The sequence below is a fragment of the Chiloscyllium plagiosum genome, chromosome 16 (assembly GCF_004010195.1).
Source record: "Chiloscyllium plagiosum isolate BGI_BamShark_2017 chromosome 16, ASM401019v2, whole genome shotgun sequence".
Taxonomy (NCBI): domain Eukaryota; kingdom Metazoa; phylum Chordata; class Chondrichthyes; order Orectolobiformes; family Hemiscylliidae; genus Chiloscyllium; species Chiloscyllium plagiosum.
In genome coordinates this window covers 19358597-19386330 of record NC_057725.1, presented here as the reverse complement: position 1 = coordinate 19386330, position 27734 = coordinate 19358597, and the positions used below count along the sequence as shown (strand labels likewise).

At 39.7% G+C, this 27734-nt stretch overlaps 1 long non-coding RNA gene across 1 annotated transcript; it reads right to left on the bottom strand.

Moving 5' to 3' along the window:
* On the bottom strand, positions 1-27734 carry LOC122558034. Its single transcript, XR_006314011.1, has 3 exons — positions 27659-27734; positions 4749-4830; positions 1-233 (listed from the first exon to the last, which is right to left on the bottom strand). It is a non-coding gene; the product is annotated as an uncharacterized LOC122558034 (long non-coding RNA).

The window sequence follows — 27734 nt, the reverse complement described above, 5'->3', positions numbered from 1 at the left end:
TCTGTCTATGCCATGATGTTTAGATTGATTCTAATCTAAAAAGTGAGATAATTTTTTAGATTAGAATCTAAATTAGATTCTGTTGGACCATAAATCTTAATGGCTTCAGTGATGCTACTCGTCAAACACGACTGGTGTCTGCTGTTATCCCCAACAATGTCTCTTCCACGGAGTCAGCTCCAAGTCTTCCTCAGTGGTGTGGTGTTGCTGCTGTCCACTATATGCACCTTATCCTGCAAAAGAGAGAGAAGTGTAATGTTGACTGTACTGCAATGTGTTTTGTGGCATCGTTTTAAACATTTACTGGAGATGGATGTCGTTAGCTATTATCAACATTTTTTGCCCATCCCCAAATTCCCCAGAGAAGATGCACCAGCCACATTTGAACTCCAGTATATTGTGTAAGCTGTTATACAGTGTAGGCTGTATAAAAGTAAGGTAGAGTGTAAGATATGAGTCATGGCAGTTATTATAGATAAGGACATGTGAATTTTTGCGGCTCTACTTCAACGCTTGAATCCTAGCAGTAAGATGCACATCTATGTGCTCCTGTTATCTTGTCATCTACTGCTTGGATTACCCACTGTCGATAGAAGGCATCTGTCCTTTTTTTCCTCATCCACCAAGGTCTCCAGTGTAGCGTTGAAAAAGCCTGTCGTCTGCTCTCTACAATGATGTACTATTCTTTGTCTTTTCCCCATCAAAATAAGTAGGACATCAATGTTCAGCACCTGTTCTAGTAACAGTGTGCCTAGAGCTAGTATCTAACCATATTAGTCCCGGATGATACATTCAGTTACTCAATAATACGTTTTTTTTTAATTTATTGATTTATTGTTGTCACCTGTATGGAAATACAGTGAAAAGACTTATTTTGTGTGCTTTCCCGGCCCATCATACCACACAAAGTGTGTCAGGGTAGCAGAACAGAGTGCAGAGAGCAATGTTACAGCAGAGAGAAAAGTCACCATTATCATTTAAGAGGTCCATTCAAAAGTCTGTTAACAGCAGGAAAGATGCTGTTCTTGAATCGATTCATATGTGTATTCAAACTTTGATATTTTATGCCCGATGAAGAAGGTAGCAGACTGTATAACGGGAGTGGGAAGGGCCTTTGATTATGTTGGTTGCTTTCCTGAGGCAACAGGAAGTATAGATGGGGCCAATGGATGGAAAACTGGTTTGGTGGTGGACTGGGATGTGTTCATAACTCTCTGTAGCTTCGTAAAGCCTTGGGAAGAACAACTGCCATGCTACATTGTGATGTATCCAGATAGGATGCTTTCTATGGTGCATCTATAAAAATTAGTAAAGATCCTTGTGGACATGCTGAATTTCCTTAGCTTCCTGAGGATGTAGAGACTTTGTTGTGCTTTCTTGACCATTGCATCGATTTGGGTGGACCAGAACAGACTGTTGGTGATCGTCACTCTCAGAAACTTGACAGTTGCGACCACCTCCACCTCAGCACCATTGATGCTGATAGATGTTTGGCCTCCACCCTGCTTCCTGAAGTCAATGACCATCTCCATCCTTCTGTTGATGTTGATGGAGAGATTGTTACACCATGCTGCTAAGCACTCATTCTCTTTCCTCTATCCTGTCTCGTTGTTTTTTGGCAGTGCTGGCATTGCCAGCAACTTATAAATGGAGTTAGTGCAGCATTGGTGAGTGTATTAGGACAACAGTAAGGAGCTGATTATACAGCCTTGTGGTGTCCATGTAGAGGACTATGGTGGAAGGGGTGTTGTCACCTGTTCTTACTGACTGAGGTTGATGAGTCAGGAAGTCAAGGATCCAGTTGCAGAGGGGTGAACCATGATTTAGAAGTGTAGAGATAAGTTTGTTTGGACTTATGGTGTTGAAGGCAGAGCTACAGTCAATATGTTGGACCCTGATGTAGGTATCCTTGTTATCCAGATGTTCCAGGGAAGAGTATAGGACCAGGGAGTTAGTGTCTGCCATGGACCTGTGGCACCAGTGGACGAATGGCAAGGGATCGAGGTAATTTAGTGGGCTGGAGTTGATGTAAGCCGTGAACAACCTCTCAAAGTGCTTCATAATTGTGGACGTCAGAGCCACCAGACGATAGTCGCTGAGGCATGCTGTATGATTTTTCTTTGGCACTGGGGTGATGGTAGTCTACTTGAAGCAGGTGGGGAATTCAGATTGGAGTAAGAAGAGATTGAAGATATTGGTGAATACTCCTGCTAGTTGGTCCACACAGGGTCCACACTCCAGCCAGAGTCTCCATCTGGGCTGGTCACTTTCCGTGGGTTCACTCTCAAGAAGATTGATCTAACATCTGTGGCAGTGACCATGGATACAGGCACATCCGAGGCTGTTGGGATAGGTGACATAATTTCACTGACCTCTTCTTTACAGCGAGAGTTGAATGAATTGTGCTCGTTGGGCAGGGATGTACTGTTTCCTGCGATTCTATTCAAATTCATTTTGTCGCCTATTATGTTGTGTAAGCCTTGCCAAAAATGACCAGTGTCTGTGTGGTTAGTCTGGGTCTTAAGCTTAATTTGGTGTTGCCTCTTGCCATCTCTCATAGCTTTACGAAGATCATAGCTGGATTTCCTGTTGTCCAACTTGTATGCCTCAGACCTGGACTTTAGTAAGGAATGGATCTCCCGGTTCATGCATGTTTTCTGGCTGACTGAATGTTTCATTACATTTTACATTACATTACATTACATTACATTACAGTGTGGAAACAGGCCCTTCGGCCCAACAAGTCCACACCGACCCGTCGAAGCGCAACCCACCCATACGTTTACCCCTTACCTAACTCTACGGGCAATTTAGCGTGGCCAATTCACCTGACCTGCACACCTTTGAACTGTGGGAGGAAACCGGAGCACCCGGAGGAAACCCACGCAGACACGGGGAGAACGTGCAAACTCCACACAGTCAGTCGCCTGAGGCGGGAATTGAACCCAGGTCTCTGGCGCTGTGAGGCAGCAGTGCTAACCACTGTGCCACCGTGCCGCCCACTCAATCATGTTAATTAGCAGGCAGCTTAGTGCTCACACACACTCTGTATTAAATTGAACAGAATGCAAGCAATCCACACAATGTTCAGGAGCTACTTATTTCTCATCTCTTTAACAAGAATTTGATATAATTTTATATGGTTTTGATATGAAATTAATGCTATACCTCCACTTCTGTAAATGTAAGCATGATCAACATGATGGAATCAATAATTTGATAGAATCAATGATAATTTTTAAGAATTAGATGAAAAAGAAAATTCACCAGTCTGACACCGACATGCCTTCTGTATGTATGTCACTTATCTACTGCTCTCTTTAATGACAACTTCTGCACCTTTACATAAGCTGACTGACATTTGCATTAACATGGTTTAGGTCATTGCCATGCAATAGCTGAACAACCCAGGGGAGAAAGTGACATTTTTGCTCAGTCGAAAATTCACTTTCAGTTTTACAAGCCGGCAGCCTTCATCGGAACACAAGGGAATTGAGAAATAAATTTTCACTCCTTACTGAATGTCAAAGAACAGAAAAAAAAAATTCATCCTGTCTCTTTGCAGGACATTTGGGAGTTGATAGCTTTCATGTTGGAAAAGCATTTCATTTCTATATTGCTAAAAAAAATGCTTGTTCCTACATTCCTGCATTTATAACACAAGTAAAAATTCATATACTTGTTCTGTGTCAACATTGCACAGGATTTAGGCCATTTGCAATTCTGATAACAACAATAAGGTGTAGATAAAGAGAAGATTGTATATTTTACAAAGTAATTAGTTACTTTTTTAAGCTTCTCAGGAGTAAATCTGGAAATATTGATTTTATTTTGTGTCGCAATATATCAGCTCTTGATATTGTACAATATTGAACATCTGGCTGTTTTAATTCAGGAATACTAGGAAGACCATAACTAATTTACACATGACGATCTGCATTCCTGTACATGAGAGCAACATTCCTGACAGCCAATCATTCTAGGAAAAGGAGAGGACATTCCAAAGTTAAAACGAAATGCTCCCAGCTCAAAAATTAAAAGCAAAATACCCTAAACCTATTGAAGAAACCAAAATGACAAAATGTTGTGAAGTATAATTCCGGAGAGAAATTATAGGAACTATTGGAGTGCAGAAATTTTGATGAACGACGTAAAAACAAACTTCAAATTATATACTAGAGCAGAGTTCCAGTTCTTTTGGACACAGAACCATGGTTAAAAGAAGATTTTCTCCAGCCTTCACCTATTCAATGGCATGGTTCAGGAAGAATACAGTTGGAATTCACAGGTAACAGTTCTGGTTCAGAACAAAGCAAGCATGTTATCGTAGAATGTTCCTCAAATGAGGTTAAATGGATAGAATTTAAAAACAATATGGGCCAATCACTTTGTGAAGTGTACTACAGACTACCAAATAATCAGAAATACATAAAAAGACAGCTGTGTAAGCAAATTACAGAGAAGTTAAAAAGCAGGTAAATAATAGTGGAGGATTTCAACTCCCCCAGTAATAAGACAAAGAGATAGACAAAGTATGAAAGGCTTAGAGGGGGGAGTTCTTAAATTCTGTCCACTTAGATAGGCAATAATTAGTCAAGGATAGTCAGCATGGATTTACCAGGGCAAGATCTTTGTCTGTGAAAACATTTACATTTAATTTTTAATTTAGGCTTTTTTTTCACATTTTACATTCATCATGCCTGTTTTTCAACTACAAGTGCATTCTATAAGCTAACTATATGACTTACCAGTTAGCCTCAGTTGAGACTTATTGTTATAATCCCAGTGGATGGTACTGCTGGACAAGTCAGATCCAAGCAAGAAACCTGGCTTGATAGATCATAATTTAAAAAAAAACTTAGTTTGTTTGGTGGTCAGTCTCTGAAACATAGTCACACGTATTGTAAGGTTTATTTAAGTTTATTACACACAAAAGAAAACAAAATCATTAAACAAATCCTGTCTTGATACCAAAGACAGTTTATAAAAACCTTTAAATGCACAAACAAAAGTTTTCAACCATTACCATCACCTTCCAATACCTTCACTTTCCAAAGAAATTATCCTTCAAAATCCAATCTTCAAGTTCCACTTAAATGATTCTCTCCAGTATCCATCCTGGGAAGCATCATTTAAGTGAAATTTGAGGATTGGAAAAAGGAATGCAGGATAATACAGTGAACTGGACAGTCTTCTGACTCAAAACTCACATATTGGAAGCTTACCTTTCTCGGCTTTTAACATCTGATGATTTCTACCCAAACACTCCTGGTTTGGAAGTTTCACAAACTATACCTTTCCACAGAGGTGACTTACTTTTCCCTGTACTATCCTACATTCCTTTACAAAGAGAGTAACCATGTTTGCTTCTGATCCCAGTCACGTCTCCTTCAATTCGCACTAAAAATGTTCAATCTTTGTTTTTCTTATACTTCAATCAATCCTTGATTGTTCTAAAGAGAAAACAGGCTGATGTCTTTCAGTATTTACTCTAACCATTGAAAACCACCACATTTTTTCATTAATACTGTAGGGGGTTCACAGTCAGTGGCTCTTTGACACATCAGATTAGATCACTATCCTGGAAGTGCTACCTGACCTAATTTAAAAAATAATCAAAACTAAAAAACGTATATAAATAGATATATACCAAAGAACTTTCATGTATTCTGAGATTTGCAAATATTTCCAAGCTATCACCAATTTCTTTTTCTAGTTTATCAATCTACTGGCTGAAATTAATTTCTCTAACAATTGATCAGGTCTTTATGCTGTCTATGAAGCATCAGAACTACATTGGTTGCTGCATCTTGCTTGGTCAGTTTTTCTCAGCTTTTAAAGATATTCATGAATCACAAATTCAGCAGCGAGAAAACCAAAAGCTAAAATGTTTACAATGACCAAGATTTAGAATTTTTCATAAAAATCTCAATAATGGAGATAAATGTAGAGTTTCTACCAAAATTCAAAAATGAAAGACTGAAGCAAATGGTGAAAAAATTAAAATGTTAGTTTCTCGAATTGTAAGGTGAGATAAATTCCCTTTGAAGTAAAAGGAGAAAGATCCTTTCAAATATGCCTGCTGAATGTGTGAGCGCTAGCATTCCCAGAGAGAACTGACTCTCAACTCAAAATCTCCCCCCAACTGAGAGAACGGATGATACTGATCTGACCTGACATTGCTACGTATGCTCCTTGCAACATGATTCTGAACATATCTCCTCAAAAGCATCACTGAAAAGAAATCTGCACAGAAAATATTTTTACTACAATTGTCTAGAGTGACTTTATTGATATTCAGGATAACAAGACAAAGAAAATTGTTACTTTATGGCTAAAAATTAAAAAAAATATTGTCAGGTAAGTTCACAGCTAAAAGGTTTGCTGTTAGAGATTGGAATACATAAGTATAAAGAAATAATGAGCACAGATGTGTTTCAGAATCACACCTGTACTTTCTTAGCAATCCTGCTGATTCAAGTGGTAGTTACTGACACTAGAGAGGTATGAATGCTGGCATTGGAAATTAATTATGTTTTTTCTATTGACCAAGAATTATATTTCTCTTCTGTACCAACTGCAGGATTGAAAGATGAGCTCAGGACAGAAACTTTGCATTGTAAGTCTTCATGTTTATTTCCTCTCCCTACCACTGTGGGAATGGGTTTTTAGGCAAAAATAAAATCAGCATTAACGGTTTCCTTCGTAGTTACCATTTACTTTCAGCATTAATGGTTTCCACATGAACAGCAACATTTCAGATTGGTTGTCTGCAGATAAAAGTAAAGTGTCACTGAAACTTTAGGCTGGTACGGTGGCTCAGTGGTTAGCACTACTGCTTCACTGCACTAGAGATTTGGGTTCAATTCCTTCTTCAGGCAATTGTCTGTGTGGAGCTTGCACATTCTCCCCAAGTCTGTGTGGGTTTCCTCCAGGTGCTCTAGTTTTCTCCCACAGAACAAAGATGTTCAGGCTGGATGGATTGGCCATGCTAAATTGCTCATGGTGTCCAGGATTGTGTAGGCTAGTTGGATGGATAATCATGGGAAATGTAGGGTTACAGGGACAAGGTGGAAGGTAGCTGTGGGTGGGATGCTATTCTGGTGTGGACTCAATGGGCTGAATAATCTGTCCCCACACTGTAGGGATTCAGTGAGACATGAAGATGGAAAACTCGGCAAGTCAACATTTTAAACTGCAAAACGTTTACATTTTCTGTCATCTGTCTTTATGCCAGAGCTTGTTGTTATTCTTTTTTCACATTCCTCATTTTTGTCAGAGTTGTGTAACATTAAGCAGCTTGACAACTTTCTCTAAAGTACATTTTAGGACAACACAGATGCGGTCTAACTTTGGAACTACTATTTTGTCATTCCAAAAACGTTTCTACACTTCCAATGCGTATGGTTCTGCATTTAGTATTGGGATAGGGGATTATGTGATTGAAACATAAGTAATGTTTTAAAAGGATAACTCAGTACCCTGGGAGCCATGTGTTTTAGCATCCTCCACCTAGATGCTGTGTACACATCAAATATTTACCATGTAATTCTTTGGTGTTAATGAATATCTGAATGATCTGTGATTGAATGAAATTTTTTTCTGTTGATGAACCTACTGAATGTCCCACGGTTATTTGAATGATCACGAGGGAATGTACATACTGCGTCTGCAATCAGAGAATGTCGCACCTTTTGAAAAATCCCAGTGTGCCAATGCAGATTTGAATTATTTGATAGCATTTTGCATCAGGAAATCTGGGACATGGACAATAAACAGAATGTTACAAGCAAAGGATGCAACCATTTGCACAATGGAACCTATAAAAATAAAATGTTTATTCTGCAACGTTGATGTTATTCCTCAGTAGCAGGGAATGAGCCTCCCCATATAATAGTGCTTCATAATGCTGATGTAACATTCTTGCAGACAGTTAAGTTACAACATCACAAAAATAGTAGGGTATTTGATTACCCAACTGAACTCTCAGCTTCTGAACCAGCAAGCCCACTGAAGTGAGACTGATTTATTTTTATGGATTGAAACACAATTCTTGCTCTTTACAAGAGTCTTTTGCTTTGACACATGCTGGTCTTCTGCTGATTGTCTCTGAATTCTTACCATCATCCTCATAGTTGGCGTAATTTGACTGGAAAGTATATATGAGCAGATGTGCATGTTTGAGCTAAATTGTTGACTTGAACAAGCCAACAGAGTGTTAACCCTGGATCTGAGCATTAATCCATGCTAACTCCATCTGGTCTGAGCAAGAAATTTGGCTACAAAGCTCTCTGAATGCCAATGACATTTATACAGTTATATGTGGAACAAAATACCAAGGAAATACAGAGATGTAAACAAAAACTAAGAAGATGACAGAAAAGCTGAGCAAAACAAAATAGTCAGGGTTAATTATAAATCATCTTTTAAAAGACAAAATACGTTTGTGGAAAAATGTAAACATATATGTCTCGGGGACTTATCCCTGATGTCAAGTATGGCGTATCAATTTGTCAAAATTATGATACAGTTATATCAATTTTAGCTCAATTGCATTGATAACCTTTACTGCCTAAATGATGAAATGATATTAATGCATCAACTGTCGTGTTTGCAGCATCTGTCATAACATTTAGCCAGCAATCAAGCTGACATGATGGTTCACTCAAGCTGACTCAAGTGTAAATGTAAATTTCTGCAATGAATTATATCAGAGTCTGCTTGATTCACTTGGCAACTGATATTCTTTCTGATTCACATCCAGCCAATGCACAGCCTCGCAAGCTTAAAAATGGAATAGAGCTGTTGATGAACTGACAGTAGTAAATTTTAAAATATCAAGATAATGGACTGAATGCTGCCCACAAGGTGGTCTCCTCTACAGTGGGGAAACAGAGTGTAGATTGGGTGACCAATTCACAGAACATCTCTATTCTGTCTGCAAAAGAGACAACTGAGCTTCCAGTTGTCTGCCACTTCAACACACAGCCCTGTTCCCAGGCCAACATTTCTCTCTCTCTCTCTATCTCTCTTTCTCTCTCTCTCTCTCTCTTCACACTCTCTCTCTCTCTCTCTCACTTTGCAGTGTTCCGGCAAATTTCAGCACAAGTTGGAAAAACAGCACCTCATTTTCCGATTGGGGACTCTGTAGCCTTCAGGGCTCAATGTCGAGGTCAATAACTTTAGGGCTTGAACTTTCCCATGTTCTTGCCCCTACCCCCATACACCAAGCATTGTTATTGCATAGTCTGCCATTACATACAGCCTATTATTAGCCACTAACAGTTCACCATTAACAACTACGCACCCTCCTATCCAGATTGTTACCCATTCCTTTGTATATCCAACCATTCTTGTCTCTCTTTGGGCTCTATCCCCACCTATCATTTACTCCACATTCCCCCTCCCCTCATCCTATATTCTGCATTAAAAAATGACAATTTCCTAGATACCACCAGTTCATGACCCAAAATGTTAACTCTGATTTCTCTTCACAGACGCTGCCAGGCCTGCTGAGGTTTTCTGATTTACACATCTGCAGTCCTTTTGGGTTTATTTTGTTGAGTGTTCCCTCTGATGCTTTTCCCCTAGCTGTTTTGTCTTATTATCAGAATATAATTAGTAAGCAAATTTCAAACCTGTGCTATCCTCTAAACAGCAGAATATGAATGAACATTTTAAACTAACTAAATTTTAAATATCTGTAGAAATGGATACCCCAAATGAAATTCCCACTCAATGGAAATAATCCATGATTATTCAAATTCCAGTGACAATCACTTTGAAATTAAATTTTCAATATTCATCAAAGGAATATGTTGGAAAAATAATTTAACCTCCATTAACATTTATTTGCAATTATACTGTACCAACTAATCTATCAGTTAGGAGGAACAATCAAGAGTGTTTACAATATCACAGGCTTAGATGCACAGTTAGCACTCCTCTCTGTATGTAGAAATCATTGTGTGGTTGTTAGATAACTACATTTTAGTGTCAGTGGATAGGAGGCTAGAGGAATTTGATTTGCCATATGATTAAAAAGTCATATATATGCACATAAATATAGTTTCAAAAGATTTTAGGAGTTGCACTGATTAAAGTTATACTACAAACGGCGTTAGACTTTTGGAAAGTAACACTCTGTTGGGTTTTTAAGGAAAATAATAACAATTGACTGTTTGGAAATGCCCCAAATGGCTTCTTATTAATGTAAAACTGGCACTCCCAAATGTTAATAGGATTTTCTTGGAAGCTTTGAAGCTTACTTCTGAAATCTCCCAAACTTTCTTTTCTTTCATAGAATTTTGACATCATTGGTGAGACTAACATTTGTTAGCCATCCTTAACTGGCTAGAGAAGATGTGTTGAGCTGCCATCTTGAACTGTTGCAGTGCTGATCCTAGACACACACACATTGTGCTGTTAGGGAGGAATTTCCAGGATTTTTATCCAGTGACAGTGGAGACACGGAGACACGGTGATGTAATTCCAAATCAGGATGGCATGCAGAGAGGAAGTTGAAGGTAGACTGTTCCTATGAAAATAAGTCAGTCATTACAATTCCATGAAAGATCAGCTCTCAAAGCTGGTGCGCCACTCAGAGGCTTTAGAGCTTCAGAGAGGCACCTAGTTGCAGTAAGTGGTAAGCAACTCAGTCAATGTAAAACCATAAAGAAAACATCCAAGCCACAAGTGCTGGGATTGGAGATTGGCTGGAAGAGTGGGTTGGGGTTGAGGTGGGGAGGAGTTGGTTGTGGAATCGTTGGTTAGGGTATCCCTGTATAGAGCGGTGCTTGGCTACAACCACATCAATGAGGGGTAACACATAAATAAGAAACAGTGGAGTTAATTATAGATTGTCCTTACAAAAGAAATTTGTAGTTTGCCATTTTATTATGATGACATTTGGTAGGCAGAGTATCACATCTTTAAGCCATTCCCAAATGGTTTAAATTTCTCTTGTAATTATTACTTGTCTCCTCTGAGACAGAAGAATACCACATTGTCTAAGAAGCAACTTTAGACAAATAGTTTGATTTAGGCAACAGACCCGATCACCTCCATCCCCACCCCATTCATCTATTGTACTCTTTGCTACCTTTTCCCCGGCCCCACATCTCTCCACTCTGGAGGCTTCCTGCCTCTATTCCTGATGAAGGGCTTTTGCCCAAAACATCGATTTTCCTGCTCCTTGGATGCTGCCTGACCTGCTGTGCTTTTCCAGCACCACTCTGATCTAAAATAGTTTGATCTACCAAATCCATCCTTGCTCCTGGCCTGTAACCATCTCAGTTGAACTGGTTCTTCAATTCTGGCCTTTCCTGTTTCATGCATTTTTTAAAGTTGGCAACTGTGTCATCAGCTGCCTAAGCTCTTAGTTCTAGAATCTTCCCTAAATCTCTTTTCTTTTCCACTATGCTTTCCTCTCACAGGATGGTGCTTAAGATCTATCATTTTGACAAAGCTTTCAATCATTTGTGCTAATGTGAAGCTTTGTCTCATTACTATTCTGTGAAGTATGCCATGATATTTCTTCTACCTTTAAATTACTATGTAAATACAAATTGTCATGTAACTGATGAAAGAAATGAAATTCTGCCTTTATAACACTTTACCTTTATCTCATGACATATCAGGAAACTTTATAAGAGCTCTAAATTTATCTCCAAGCTCTCAAAATTGTTTTTTCAGTTCAAAATACAGCAATAAAGTAGATACAGGTGACAACCATATTGCCACAACTGTTAATAATGAAAAAGCATTCTGCAAGAACATTATCATTTATGGATCAAGTATAAATTACTTTGTTTTCTATGTTATATTAATTTTACATCATAAACATCTCCCTGCAGCTTATCCGACTCATCTCATCAACCTAGTAGCCATTTATTATTTCAAGCTCCAGACAAGTGACTATTACAATGTACAGCCATTGTCTGACTGAACCAATGTATTTCAAGCTCACAATATATTTATAGTGTCAATGAAAAATGCACTAAAGTAAATTTGGTTCCTCAACATATTGACAATGCAGGGTCCAAAACAAATGTTCTCATTTATAAAACAAGAAACTGGTGACTGAAATAGCAAAAGGAAGACCCACGAACAAAGCACTGTATTGAACACTTGGCAGTAAAACTGTGTCATCACTTCTTCAAAGAATAGGTCATTAAAGGTGACGGGAAATAGATTTTCAAAGCACTGCAATCGCTCTCATTCCTGAAGAAATGAAATTCTTAACCATCATATATCATTGTAAGGATATAGTACCATGCACACCTATGTGTTAAGATTAATACCAATTCACAGCAAAATGTATAGATCATACCATCAATATGAAACTGTGAGAAAGTGAGGACTGCAGATGCTGGAGATCAGAACTGAAAAATGTGTTGCTGGAAAAGCGCAGCAGATCAGGCAGTATCCAAAGAGCAGGAGAATCGATGTTTCGGGCATAAGCCCTTCTTCAGGATTCCTGAAGAAGGGCTTATGCCTGAAAAGTCGATTCTCCTGCTCCTTGGATGCTGCCTGACCTGCTGCGCTTTTCCAGCAACACATTTTTCCGCTCAATATGAAACTGTCCCTGACTCAGTGAGTAAGATTATTCACAGCAGCTTTTTCAAGACAAGGGTCTGAATCCTCATCTTACTGTGCACAGAATTCAACAGAAATTAGTTTCTTCAAAACTGGTGTTTCACAGAATCAGAAAATCATTACAATGCTTTTTGATCCTTCATGTCTGGACTAGCTCTCTGGGCATTTTGGCTTTATACCTATTTCCTGCCTTTTCCCTGTAACCCTGCATGTTGTTTCTATTTAAATTATCATCTCATGGTCTCTTGAATGCCTACATTGAACCTGCCTCCACTACACTTCCATACAATGCAATACAGATCCTGACTAGTCACTATGTGAGAAAGGATTTTCTTACCTCGTATTTATTCCTTTGCAAAACATTTCTCAAACTGTACCCTCTAGTTGCTCCCTAGTTTTTTCCTATTTATTCTGTCCAGATCCCTTATGATTTTGAAAGTGTATATTGAGTCTTTTCTTAGCCTTCTACTCTCCAAGGAATATATTCACAACTTCTTCAATCTAACTTCACAATTCTGTGTCATTCCTGGAACCATTCATATAAACCTCTTCTGTTCACTCTCCAATGTGTTCACATCCTTCCTGTATTGTGGTTGGAGAACTGTACATAGTAATACAGCTGAGATTTGCTCAGTGTTTAAAGTAGGGCCAGCCTTACCTACTTACTCTTAAACTCTGTGCCCCTATAAATGAAGCCTAGAATGCTGTATATTTTATTAGCTGCTCTCTCTGCCTGTCCTGCCATCTTTAATAATTGATGCATGTATACACCAGAACTCTGCCCCTGCATGATGTTTGACTTTGGGGATTTGTGATCACCGTTGCCTAATACAAGCAGTCAAACATTTGTAAACAATTTTCAGATAGGTTAGGAGTTTGTTAAGAAGCAACAGTTTAGATGAGCTGCATTATTTAATTTAACAGACAAAGGAAATATATGACCTGTGACAGATGGGAATGTTTTACTGATCTCAAAGTTATGCTGTAGAATGGAGAAGCAGAGGCAGATGACCTCTGTAGTTTTTTGGAATGGTGGTGTGTTCATTTCTGAACTTTCACATTCATTAGTAATACTAAGTCTTGTTCTTGCTCAGGTTGTCCTGGTTCTCTTTCAAAATGATGGTGTCCGCTTTCCAGGAACCTCACCCTTTTGCTTTCTACTCACTTTCCATCGACCTTGTTAAAATACTCTGCTTGGGGGATGGCCTTTTATGGCCTATGCTGTGTCAATCTTGTCTGAACCCTTTTGGTCAGTAACCACAGACAACTACTCATGACACCAGGATACCCATTTTCCCCTAGCCTTCTTTCATCCGAGGACTCATTTCACATTCTAAGAACAAAACCATCTCATTTTCCCAAACAATGCATTGATAATAGGACACATATCGAGTCATAGAGTCATATAGCATGGAAACAGAGCTTTGGTCCAATTTGTCAATGCCAATCAAGTTTCCCAAACCAAACTAGTTTCATTTGTCTGCATTTTTAAAAAAAATAATTTTGTGGGATATGGGCATCACTGCTTGGTCAACATTTATTGCCTGTCCCTAGTTGCCCGAGGGTAAGTAATGGTGAGTCACCTTCTTGAACCGTTGCAATCCACCTGCCATTAGGGAGGGAATTCCAGGATTTTGACCCAGCGACAGTGAAGCAACAGCGATATGTTTCCAAGTCAGGGTGGAGAGTGGCTTGGAAGGGAGTTTGAAGGTGGTGGTGTTCCTATATACCTACTGTCCCTGTCCTTCGAGGTGGAAGAGTTTGTGGGTTTCGAAGATGTTGTCGAAGGATCTTTGATGAATTTCTGCAGTGCATCTTGTAGATAATACATACTGCTGCTACTGAGAGCCGGTGGTGGAGGGATTGAATGTTTGTAGATGTGGTGCCAATCAAGCAGATTGCTTTGTCTTGGATGGTGTCAAGCTTCTCTCGTGTTGTTGGAGCTGCATGTATCCAGACAAGTGGGGAGTATTCCATCACATTCCTGACTTATGCCTTGTAGATGGTGGATAGACTTTGGTAAGCTAGGAGATGAGTTACTTACTGCAGCATTCCTAGCCTCTGACCTGCTTTTGAACCCAGTGTGTTTATGTGGCAGATCTAGTTGAGTTTCTGGTCAATATTAATCCCCAGGATGTTGATAGTGGGGTGATTCAGTGATGGCAACACCTTTGAATGTCAAGGTGTGATGGTTAGACTGTGTCCTTTTAATGCTGGACAGAGCCTGGCATTTGTTTAGTATGAATGTTACTTGTCACTTGTCAACCCAAGCCTGAATATTGTCCAGATCATGTCACATTTGAACATGAACTGCTTTGGTGTCTGAGGAGTCACGAATGGTGCTGAACACTGTGCAATCACTGGCAGACATTCCCAAGTCTGATGTTATGATGGCGGGAAGGTCATTGATGACATACCTGAAGATGCTTAGGCCACTACCCTGACAAACTCTTGTAGAGATGTCCTGGAGCTGAGATGACGGATTTTCAACAATCACAACAATCTTCCTATGTGTTCGGTATGACTCTAACCATTGGAGACTTTGCCCCCGATACCCATTGATTCCAGTTTTGCTCGGGCTCTTTGATACTAGATTCGGTCAAGTGCAGCCTTGATGTCAAGGGATGGCACTCTCACCTTACCTCTGGAATTCAGCTCCTTTTTCTATGTTTGAACCAAGGCTGTACTGAGGTCAGGAGCTGTGTGGCCCTGGTGGAACCCAAACTGGGAGTCACTGAGCAGGTAATTCCTGAGCAGATGATGCTTAATAGCACTGTTAATGACCCCTTCCATCACTTTACAGATGATCGAGAGTAGACTGATGGGGCAGTAATTGATTGGGTTGGATTTGTCCTACTTTTTATGTACAGGACATACTTTGGCAATTTTCTGCATTTTCAAGTAGATGCCAATGTTGTGACTGTATTGGAATAGCTTCGCTGGGGAGCAGTATGTTTTTCATAGAATCCCTACAGAGTGAAAACAGGCCATTTGGCCCAACAAGCCCGGATTCAAGCTCCAAAGAGCATCCCACCCAGATCCATTCCCCTACCCTCTTATTTTACAATTCCCCTGACAACTTACACATCCTTGAACCACACAATAGGGAAGTTAGCATGGCCAATCCATCTTAACCTGCACATCTTTGGACTGTGTGAGGAAACCGCAGCACCCAAAAGAAACCCACGCAAACACGGGGAGAATGTGCAAACTCCACACAGACAGTCGTTCAAGGTTGGAATCGAACCTGGGTCCCTGGTGCTGTGAGCCATTGTGCTACTCTGGAGTTCTAGAGCACAAGTCTTCAGTAGTATTGCTGAAATGTTGTCAAGGCCTGTATCCTTTGCACTACCCAGTGCCTCCACTTGTTTCTTGATATCACATGGAGTGAATTGAATTGTCTATAATGCTGGGGACCACTGGAGGAGGCTGAGATAGATCATCTGCCCAGCACTTCTGGCTGAAGATTGCAGCAGAAGGTCCAGCCTTATCATTTGTACTGATCTGCTGGACTCTTCCATCACTGAGGAACTCCAATGAGCTGTTCAATTGTCCACTATCATTGATGACAGGATGTGGCAGGGCTGCAGAGGTTAGATCTGATTGATTGGCTGTGAGATCGCTTAGCTCTGTCTATCACTTGCTGCTTATGCAAGTAGTCCTGTTTAGTGGCTTCATCAGGTTGACACCTCATCTTCAGGTATACTTGGTGATGCTCCTGACATGCCCTCCTGAACTCTCCATTGAAACAGGTTGATTCCTTGATTTGATGGTAATAGTTGAGTGAGGGAAACACCAAACCATGAGGTTGTAGATTGTGCTGGAGTACAATTCTGCTGCTGTTGATTGCCTACAGTGCCTCATGGATGCCCAGTCTTGAGTTTGCTAGGTCTGTTCGCAGTCTGTGCCATTTAACACAGTGATAGTGCCACACAACATGATGAAGATTATTCTCATTGTGAAGGTGGGATATTTTCTCCACAAGGACTGTATTTGGCTCATATCCCTATAAACCTTTCTTGTTCACGTACCTGTCCAAATGTCTTTTAAATGTTGTGACTATACCTGAATCTACCATTTCCTCTGGCAATTCATTCCACATACGAATCACCCTCTGTGTGGAAGAAGTTGCCCTCAGGTCCCTTTTAAATCTTTCTCCTCTCACCTTAAAATTAAGTCCTCTTGTTTTGAACTCGCCTACCCTAGAGAAAAGACCTTTGCTATTCATTTTATCGATGCCCCTCATGATTTAATAAACCTCTAAATGATCACACCTCAACCTCCTATGTTCCAGAGAAAAAATCTATTCAGTCTCTCCTTATAAATTAAACTCTACAGTCCTGATAACATGCACGTAAATCTTGTCTGCACCCTCTCCAGCTTTTATTTTTAAGTCATAGTGTTTTAAAAGAGAGGTAATTGTTTTTGGCTAAATGCAAATTTTATATTTGAGTCAACTTTATAATAAACACGTTAAAGTTTGTAACCATAATGCTTTAGACCTTTATCATTCAAAGTTATGTAGTGTCTGAATGTATAAAGATATGTTATTGCCTAACTTCTTATAAGTTGTGCATGAAACACTTCATATACACTATATGTAATATTTTAAGTGATACATACTTTGTAATTTGTTTATAGTAGTATTTTGTGACTTGCTGTGTTAGTTTTAAATATATTTAAAGTTACAACCAACTTATTCACTCTGTCTTTTTTTTAAAGTAAAGGAACTTGTTCCAAGCACCCAGAACTGAGGGGAAAACATCACCTAAAAAGTGACCTTGAAAAACCAATCATTGATAGGTGTTATTATTATGAGGAACATGTACCAATTAAGCAAGATTCAAATGATGAACTTAAGCTATCAATAATGAGGACGTAACAGCATCAACCCCTACCCAAAACAAATAGAGAAGGAAGATATCATAAAATAACTTATATGATAGCGATGAGTTATATAGGAACAGACCAACTATAATGAAGAAGATGGTCGTGAGCGTAATTGGTATTGTAAGGGATTGATCAGAGGAAATTACATCATTCAGTGATTATCACCTTCAAGGACTAATCACAAATTGATCATGCAGTTTGTGAACCAGTTAGAAGTGAGCATTGCCTCAGCCCTCACCCCTAAAGCACAGGAAAGGCAAGTAGAACATTTATGTCAAAGGGAATGGAATATAACAGTAGGAAGATTTTGTTAAAACTATACAAGGCACTAGTCATAATAACAACTGTGAACAGTTTTGGTTTCCCCTTTATCGAAGAAAAGATAATAGGACGTTGGTGGCTGACTGAAGAAGGTTCGTTAGAGTGAACCTGAGTCTGGAAGGACTATTTTTGTGGGGTTGAAAACATTAGGCCTGCTATCATTGGAATTTGGAAGAATGGCAGGCAACTCTATTGAAACATACAAGATTCTTAAGGCATTTGACAGGTTAGATGTGGAAAGGATGTTTCCCCCTGGGTGACAGTCTAGGAACAGGGGATTTGATCTCAGAACAAGGGATTGCACACTTAAAACAGAGATGAAGGGGAATTTATTCTCTCAGAATGTTGTGAAACTGTGAAATTTTTTACTGCACCGGGCTGCTGATGTCGAATCATTAAATATGCTCAAGGCTGAGAAAAAACGATTTTTCATCAAAAAATTAAGGGTTATGGGGAGTTGAGGATTATCATTTCAATTATGAGGTCACTTATGATCTAATTGAACGTGGAGCAGACCCAATGGTGTCTGATGCATTGTCGCTTGTTCAATGGACATTACAACCTTAGCGTTTCTGTTGGTTCTTGTGATATTTCCTTTTGGTTTTCAAATGCTAGAAATCTTGGGAAGTTAGTTACTGCTATAACCTCTTAAATAAAATCTAATGTGACATAGTGAATACCAGTAAAATTCAGTTTTAAAGGGATCCCAATTTCCAATAACAGACCAGTATACATGCAGATACAGTATAATCTTTATTTTATACTGTATCTGCATGTACTTTGCAGCAAAATATATTACCTCACACATCTTTGCCACCAATCTACCCATTTTACAAATCATTCACCAATTTGCCTTTGTCCTTTTACAGTTCTGCACTGTCCTGCTTATAGAAAAGTGTCCCAATGTTGATTTTTGGGGAAACACAGAAAATTGGTGCAAGAGTAGGCCATTCGACCTTTCAAGCCTGCATCATCATGCAATCTGATCATGGCTGATCATACAATCTCAGTTTCCCATTCCTGCTTTCTCTCCTTGATCCCTTTATCCAGAAGGGCCACGTCCAGCTTCTCCTTCAATATATCTAGTGATCTGGCCCCAACAGTTCTTGTGGGAGAGAATTCCATAGGTTCACAATCTCCAAGTGCAAAAAAAAATCATCCTTATCTCAGTTCTGGATGGCTTCCCCCTTATTCTTAGATTGTGACCCCTTGTTCTGGCCTTCCCCAACATCGGGAACATTCTTCCAGCATGTAGCCTTTCCAGTCGCATCAGGAACTCCACCACAAGTCTTTCTCTAATCCAAAAATTGCCCATTAAGCATTACGTTCTGTCTGTTATCACTCACCCAATTTAGTATAGTAATTGTTGTTTTCTCTTTTATTCAAAAGCTGTAACTTTTTCTTCATAATTTAATTCTATGGAACTGTATCAACAGCCTTTTGTAAATCCATGTACAGCACATCAAATGACTTGCACTCATCAACTACTTCAAAAATCCCCAACAAAACAGTCATAATTTGCTCATAATAAGCCCATATTGGCTCTTCTGAATTAACATATTTTTTTTTCCGTGCGACTATTAATCTTGTCCTGAATAATAGTTTCCAAAAATGTCTCTCACTACGGAAGTTAAACTGGTAAGTCTAACTGCTTGGGTTATCTGCAGTTCCCTGGCACCACTCCTGAGTCCAGGGAAGATTGAATGATTGAATGTCCAGTCCGGCAGATATTTCTACTCTCACTTCCTTCAACATCTTGGATTTATTGCATTTTGAATGCTGCTAAGTTATCCAATGCCTCCTGCTTATCAATTTTCAATTCTTCTAGAGACTGAATTTTCTCCTCTGTCATCATGAAGGTAAGGGTGAAGCCTCTCCCTGTGTTCTGTTCACATTCTAAAGATGCCGGTCATCCTTTAGATATCCTTTGGAGCGTATCTACCAATGGGGCGGCATGGTGGCACAGTGGTTAGCACTGCTGCCTCACAGCGCCAGAGACCTGGGTTCAATTCCTGCCTCAGGTGACTCTCTGTGTGGAGTTTGCACATTCTCCCCGTGTCTGCGTGGGTTTCCTCCGGGTGCTCCGGTTTCCTCCCACAATCCAAAGATGTGCAGGTCAGGTGAATTGGCCATGCTAAATTGCCCGTAGTGTTAGGTGAAGGGGTAAATGTAGGAGAATGGGTCTGGGTGGGTTACGCTTCGGCGGGTCGGTGTGGACTTGTTGGGCCGAAGGGTCTGTTTCCACAGTGTAAGTAATCTAATCTACCAACATAGGTAGTTATTACCTGTGCCCACTTGCCCTAAGAATGTACTGGTGAGTCTTTGTCTCTAACAGTTGGATGCAATAAGGTGACTTTTATAAATTTACTTCATGAAATGTGAGCATCATTTGTAACACCATGAATTAATGCCCATATACTTACCCTTGAGCAGTTGGTGATGGGCTAGTTTAATCCACTACAGTCCTTCAGGTATTGGTACATTGACTATTCTGTTAGAAAGACAATTCTAGGCTTCTGCTCTTGTGACCGTGAATAAATTGCAATACAGTTCCAAGTCAGAATGGTGTCTGATTGGGAAGAGATGTTGCAGTTTCTGATGCTCCTGTGGATCTACTGGTTTTACCTTTCTAATTCATAGATATTGTGATAAGATGTACAGTACATGTACCTTTAGGAATGTATATACAAAATGCTGTCAATCTGTACTACTCAGTTAAGAGCTAACCTAGTACTCCCATGACTCTATAGTCCAAAACAGCAGAAGTGCACCAAGGTAGATGTGCCTTCCTAGCCTTATAGTTAAATGTATGTATACAGCCTTTCTTTTCAGTAAATAACCCACATTATAGATTTACCAATCCTTGTCATATGATTGGAATGTTTATTTGAATAGACACATGGTGGCAGCGCAGATTGAGGCAAGTATATTGAGAGGTACATGAGCTTCGATTTTCTCACATGCAGCAGGAGGACTTGTGTTGAGGCACAGCTGCCATCAAGTACTAAGTTAGACAGGCAGGAGGCTGGAAGAACACAGCAAGCCAGGAAACATTAGGAGGAGAGAAGTCAACCTTTCGAGTGTAACCCTTCTTTGGGACTATATCACTGAGTCTAACTGATTCTGCAGCACTGTAAGGATCCAACAACATATCTTTGTCTCGGGACGTCACACCTCACTCTTGTCAGCACCTATCAGGTTCTGATAAAGTTGTTGAATTGCTGGAGACATTAATTAATATAGGCAATTGCCACAATGTATCTGCAGATTGAGACTAAGCAGCTGATTCTTGAAGGTATGGCTCTCAGCAGAACTCCAAAGAGAGAGTAATTCATTACTCTCGTTTAATATCACTTAATATCACTTAATCAGATGTCACTTAATTACCGGAAACCAATCCAATGATAAAATCTATATAGTAACAGTCAGATAAAGGTGATAAAAAGTTTTTTTATTTGTTTAATTCTTCCTTTTAATCCTGAAGTCCCTTTCACGTCAAAATCATAGATTTGTGAGTGAAGCTGAAACTCAATTCACTAATCCAGAATCACCTGAACAGTGCCACCATGGAAATAAAGCAACCCCTCATAAACTATGGCAGTGGCCATTTGAGGTACTGCAACACAAGGAGTAAACTAAGTTTTGCTGGGCTGTAAAAAATCTCAGTAGTCATCCTCATTCCAAACAGTTCTAATATTCCGACAAAAATCCACAAAGTTTCCAGAATTCAACTAGAGGGCGGCAGACCTCCTGTCTGCATGCAATTTTTTCACCTAATGTCTGGAGCTCTGTTCTCTGTGTTTTAATATTTTCAAACCAGAGAAAGCAAACCGTTAAGGCTGAAGCTGCTGAGGAAAACTAAAGCCTGCCACAGCTTGAACACATCAGGACTGTTAAATTTCAGGTTAAACACGGTCAATGCTTGAAGACTGATGATGAGTGAAGCTCAACTTCCGATTGTCCTGTTTTGAATTCATGTCTTTTGTGCAACAGTTGACAGAGAAGTATAGGGTGGGCTCTTGCCCTCCTGGGAACTGGTGGGGAATGTGTCGGGGTCGGGATGTGGGGATTGATAGGGGGGATGGTAATCAGGCAGGTTGTGGCACTCTGGGAGGCTGAGGCTGAAGGCAGTGAAGCAGCACCAAAGTTCTGGAGCCTTCCAACAGCTTCAGGTGATTTTGTCCCAGGAACTGATCTATAAAAAGACCAGTTAACCACTTAGGTACCGGATAGATGGAAGGTTCAATGGGCTTTCTGAGTCACAGTGGTGGAAATGAGACCTAATTTCCTACCAGTTACCATGCTTTGAAGAAAAACCAGAAGCCTTTGGCCAAAAAAAATCATTAGAATCATAAAATCGTACAGTGCAGAAGAGGTATTACCATCCATTGGGCCTGCACAGACATGTGAGAAACACCTGACCTTCAATCTAATCCCATTTGCCAACACTTGGCCCATAGCCTTGAATGTTATGATGTGTCAAGTGCTCATCCAGGTATTTCTTAAAGGTTGAGCAATTGGCCTCAATCATCCTCCCAGGCAGTGTATTCCAGACAGTCACTGCCCTCTGGACAAAAAAGGTTTTCCCTCACATCCCCTCTACACCTCCTGCCCCTCACCTTGAACCCATGTCCCCTTGTGACTGACCCTTCAACTAAGGTGCCCCTTTTCCACACTGTCCATGCCCCTCACAATCAACTTGCTCTGCTACATCCAGGAATCTATGGATTTGCTCCTGATCAGAAAAGTTCACCCAGTTTTCATGAATTCCATTCCCCCCATCCAATTTACTCTAAAACTGTTCTAGTCAATATTAGTCTCGTTAAAAGAACCCTAGATTTACCATCCTATTGCTTTTGTATGTCTCAGAGGTTTGCCTATACATTTGCTCAAATCTCAATCTGCCAGGTATGTGACTGCCCATTTTACTGTTCCTTAGTTCAAAACATTTAGCCTCATTTCATAATCCTCGTAATATATCATCCCTCCTCCTAGCTTTAGTTATTTCTTCAGTCAAACTCACCCCCCGCCTTTTCTATCTCCAATTCTATCATCATCTCTATTTTGGCATCAAAAGGATCCAAAAAATAGAGGCCAAACAGGTTCAGCTTTTCAATCACTCAAGAGCACGTAACAAGTTGTGTCCAAGTAAGGTCCATGAATTGTCTGTCCACACGTACAGTCAAAGGATAACCAGACTATCGTTAGAAAAGTGATGAGGCTTTCATCAAAGAATGGATTGAAATAATACTAACAAAAGAAGACTTTGCTACCATCTGAATTAAAAATAGGTTCTTATTAAACTGTTCAGAGATGTTATCACACACCTCTAGAACAGGTGGGATTTGAACCTAGAGCCCCTAACGCCACCTCTCAACCATTAGAATTTTACCATCCAAATTAAGTGTCCAGGAAAAACACAAATTGCAAGCAAAAGTGGTTAAAGATGCAGGTTCAAATATTCTTCCACTTTGTACATAGAAATGCAGACACCAACAGACTAATAGATGAATTAACCAACTGCTTCCCAATCATAACACATAGAGCACCATAGAAATTCCATCCCTGAGATCTGTTACACTCAAATGTCAATACAACAATTCAGCATGGCCACTTCAGATGCCTGACCTTGTGGATGTTATGGATATAGTGATCTATGGATATGCAGAGACATGTCCTTTGTTTCCAATTATGAACCATAAAGACAATGACAAGGACCACAGGGACTGTCATGGGAAAATCATGGTGAGAGGAGACTACTTAATACAGCAACAAAATATCATCAATCAACTGTGCAGAAAAATCTGGAGCGAAAATGTATACCAGTTCTGAACTTGCGCGTTTCACTGTTCAGTTGAAGCAATGTGAAATTACTCTTTTGTCAAGCAAGTGTAACAAACCCTCACCAGTCATCACTCATTAATACTCCCAGGAGTACAAGACACATTCATCGAGAACAGCGGAAGATGAAAGATGTCCATGGTCAACGTACAGGTAACAAATTAATTGACCTTAGCATCGAAAAGCAGCTGGAGAGCAAAACCCAATAGATGGCATATGGAATGCAACAGAAAACGCCAGCCAATGCCCAGAATCTAGTTTGTGACAAAAGCCAAATGGCATGACACTTCGATGTAACAGATTTTAAATTAAAACAATACCTTAGCCAAATATACTGTGTAGTCCTTTTGTGAACAGAACACTGTCAAAGATGCAGCACAAACATTGCCCTGCTAGCCAGCATTCTGAAAATATACAGCAGTCTCCAGAAAAGATCACTGTAACTAAGTCTGGATGGATAAACAAACTGCTGATGCATTTCAGAAACTTGTAACTTTGTTGATTTGTACAGCAGCTTATTCATGAATAATGTTATTTTCCTTTGTTGTCTAAGGATAAACCTCCAGTTCAGATGGAAAGGGAATGTTCAGACATGATTGGCATACATGTTTGAGGAAAATCCACCTTAAAATGTCGTGAATCGCTGCCACTAGGATTTGATGTGAGGTAGCAACCTCAATCCCTGTCCTCGGAATACAGCAGTGACGCTCCAAGACAGATACAGTTTTTCAGCCTCCTGGCTAACACGGCATTTGTATGGTCTTATCTTTGAACAAGAAAACCATGTTATTGTTTTAACATTATTTTTTATATGATCAATGTCATTAGTTGAATAGAAGAATGGATAAAAAAAAAGTTGTAGATTCAAATACAATAATACAATTATACAATCATTCTTCTCAATCCATCCTCATCCCCATTCCTGAACCATATCATCCTTCACTTTGAGTGCTATTTTTACAAAGGTCACTACCACCATTCCTTAGGAATAAAATTGTTATCAAAAAGCCTGAGCAAATCATTAGTGAGCCCAGGGACAAAGAAAATGTAATTTATCACAGCAGTTGGAAGACCAAAGGGCTGCTGATGATTCTTGAGACAATCTATAACCATCAACTATGACACATAACATAGTAGTGATCTTTGCAGGACATTTTACACTGAAATCTTTACACAGAAAATTCAATCTAATGTTTAAATTCTAAACTTTCTTGTTTCATGCTAGTTGTCTAGTAGTTGTGCAATGAATAGAACAGGAATTGTAACAAGGAATGTTGGCATTTTCCTCATTTGTAATGTCAGCAAATATATAGAAGCCAATAACATTGATCATACTACCTCTGGACCTATTTACAACAAATCCTAAAAATGATCTATATTTGCAAAAAGTACCAAATTATGTGTTGCAATGAAATATTCTTTTGGCACACAGTACTTTGTTTGGAGTTAATTTAACATGAGAAGTTCTACTGATTAAAGTTGGAGCTAGTTTCATCAGATGGTTAAAGAAGCGACAATTTCTTCCAGTCTTGGTTTTAGTTATAAAAACAGCAGACACAATGCAATAACACAGGAAGCAAGGAAAATACAAAACAAATGGACCCGAAATTGTTCTTCATTTCTGAGTGTGCAGTTCTTTAGAATTCTTGTTATCCTTTTGTGTTTTCTCAATTATCTAAATTTCAAAAATTGATTATATGGGATGTTTAGATCCACGATGAAGAGCTGTCATCTCATATCCATCTGGAACATCTCCTTACAAAGTCTCCTTGACCATGATCATACAATAATTACCACAAACAATAACCATTGCTCAAAATATTCATCCTAAAATATATCAGGCTGAATGTTATGATTTTTGACATCAATTTATATTGGGTTTTATGGAGGGATTCCCACCATGAAGCTGAGCAAGTTCTCTTGCTGTGTCTGACCAAACTCGCCATTTTAGCTACCTACCTTACCCTATGGCATTTCTCAAGTTCTAGCTCTATCTTATGTGTCATTCCAAGAACAATGTGCCACTGAATGGATTAAATACCTAAAGACTGGCACCCCTTGTGCCATGCCATTTTTGTACCAGACGAACAATGGCAATCTGATGTTGTCCCTCACCAGCAGCATAATGGCACAGTAACTGCATTACCCACAACACACAACAAGCATGGCTCACATTCCATCAGACATACAAACCCAACCTCTCATTTAAATTGCTACTTAAACGACACGTCACACAGTTTTCTCATCCTTTGATACATTCTGCATGAAGGATCCAAAGTCCAAGAGGTCACCCACCATTGGTATTGTCCAGTAGCCGAGTCCTATCATCCACAAGGAGAGATTCCTTCTCTCCACAGCCCTCATTGTCCTCCCTCCTCGGAAGTACTCCTATTCTCCCAGTTCCTCAGCATTTATCACATCAATTGCTCCAATTGTGCAGAATGTCACATATTAAGTTGGGGCACATTCTGCCTGGATGATACTGGAGGACTGCCCCCGATCCTCCTCTACAAAGACTGGGGGAGCTAGCCCTACCCTCTGCTCCATCCCTGCCCTGGCAGCATGAGCACTGACTTGGTAAAGGCTCTGTGCAGTCTGAGTGACCACCACACAGCTCCCAAATGGAAGGGCCCACTGCACTCTGAACCTTTTTCCATCCCAGATCCATCTTGACCATTCCACTTTCCATTCTATTAATTACAGTTCGCCTTCATATGTTTATAGGTTATGAAGCAGTGATATTCCCCTTATCCTGCAGCATCCTTGGAAGTTCTGTGAATGATGGGATACTTTTGGACAGTGTTGACCTCCTTTTAAATCATTGTCATTAACATCTGCCGCACCATGATGGCAATGATAACTGAGCCAATACCAATAGCAGGGGTAATCTACCTTTGACCAGCATTTGATGCATCAGCATGTTCACTCTTTGTAATTTTTGAGAAGATTTGTAGCTCATATTGAGGTTCAGGTTGTAAGTTTGCTCTCTGAGCGGGTAGGTTTGTTCTCAGACATTTTGTCACCATGCTAGGTAACATCTTCAGTGAGCCTCTGTTGAAGCGCTGGTGTTCTGTCCTGCTTTCTATTTATGTGTCTTGGTCTGTTGTGATGGGTGATATCATTTCTGGTTCTTTTTCTTAGAGGTTGGCAAATGGCGTCCAAATCGATGTATTTATTGATGGAGTTCCGGTTTGAATGCCAGGCCTCTAGGAATTCCCGTGTGTGTGTCTGTTTAGCCTGTGCTACGATGAATGTGTTGTCCTAGTCCATGTGGTGTCCTTCTTTGTCTGTGTTTAAGGATGCGAGTGACAGGTGGTCATGTCTTTTGGTGGCTAGTTGGTGCTCATGTATCATGTTAATTCATCTCAGAACCCACAACTAGGGAGGGGAAGAAAGACATCCTTGGTACCAAGGGTCTGCCTAAGAAGAAGTGTGCATACTCATAAACTAAAGACGACAATGGTTCAAGAAGACAGTTCACTTCAACCTACTCCAAGGCAACTTAAGATGGGCCTATACCTAGGCAGTGATACCCACATCTCATGAAGTAATGTGAAATATTACACTGGCCCTGTCCTCTGCAGGATAAAGGACTATGTCCAAGCATGCACCTTCTTTTTTGGTTGAAACTGTACAGGGTACATATTTAATGGCAATTCCTTAACTAGTGAGACTTGACTGACCAATTAACATTCATTTTTATGCAGTATAAATTGTTGCCTGCTTTGAAATTTGGCATTCTTGCATCTCTCCTGAACACTTTAAGTCAAAAGTTATGACAGTATGTTTATATTTTAGCAGTCGTAATTTTATTTGAAAAAAATGCAGAGATTTCTGAAAAATAATCCTCTCTCCATTAAAAGTAAGTTACTCTATGTTGCATTCCCTGATGACAACATACAAAATGCTTTTAAACAGAACTGTATTCATTTTCTTTAAATAAAACAAGCAAGCAAACTACCAATAGAATATCAATTTTACACTGTACCAAAATCTTTCCAAAACGTACCTTCTGCTTGCGAAAGTGTCATATTTTGAATCGTAGGAACCCCACATATTTTAATTCCTCTTGCACATTATTCTCT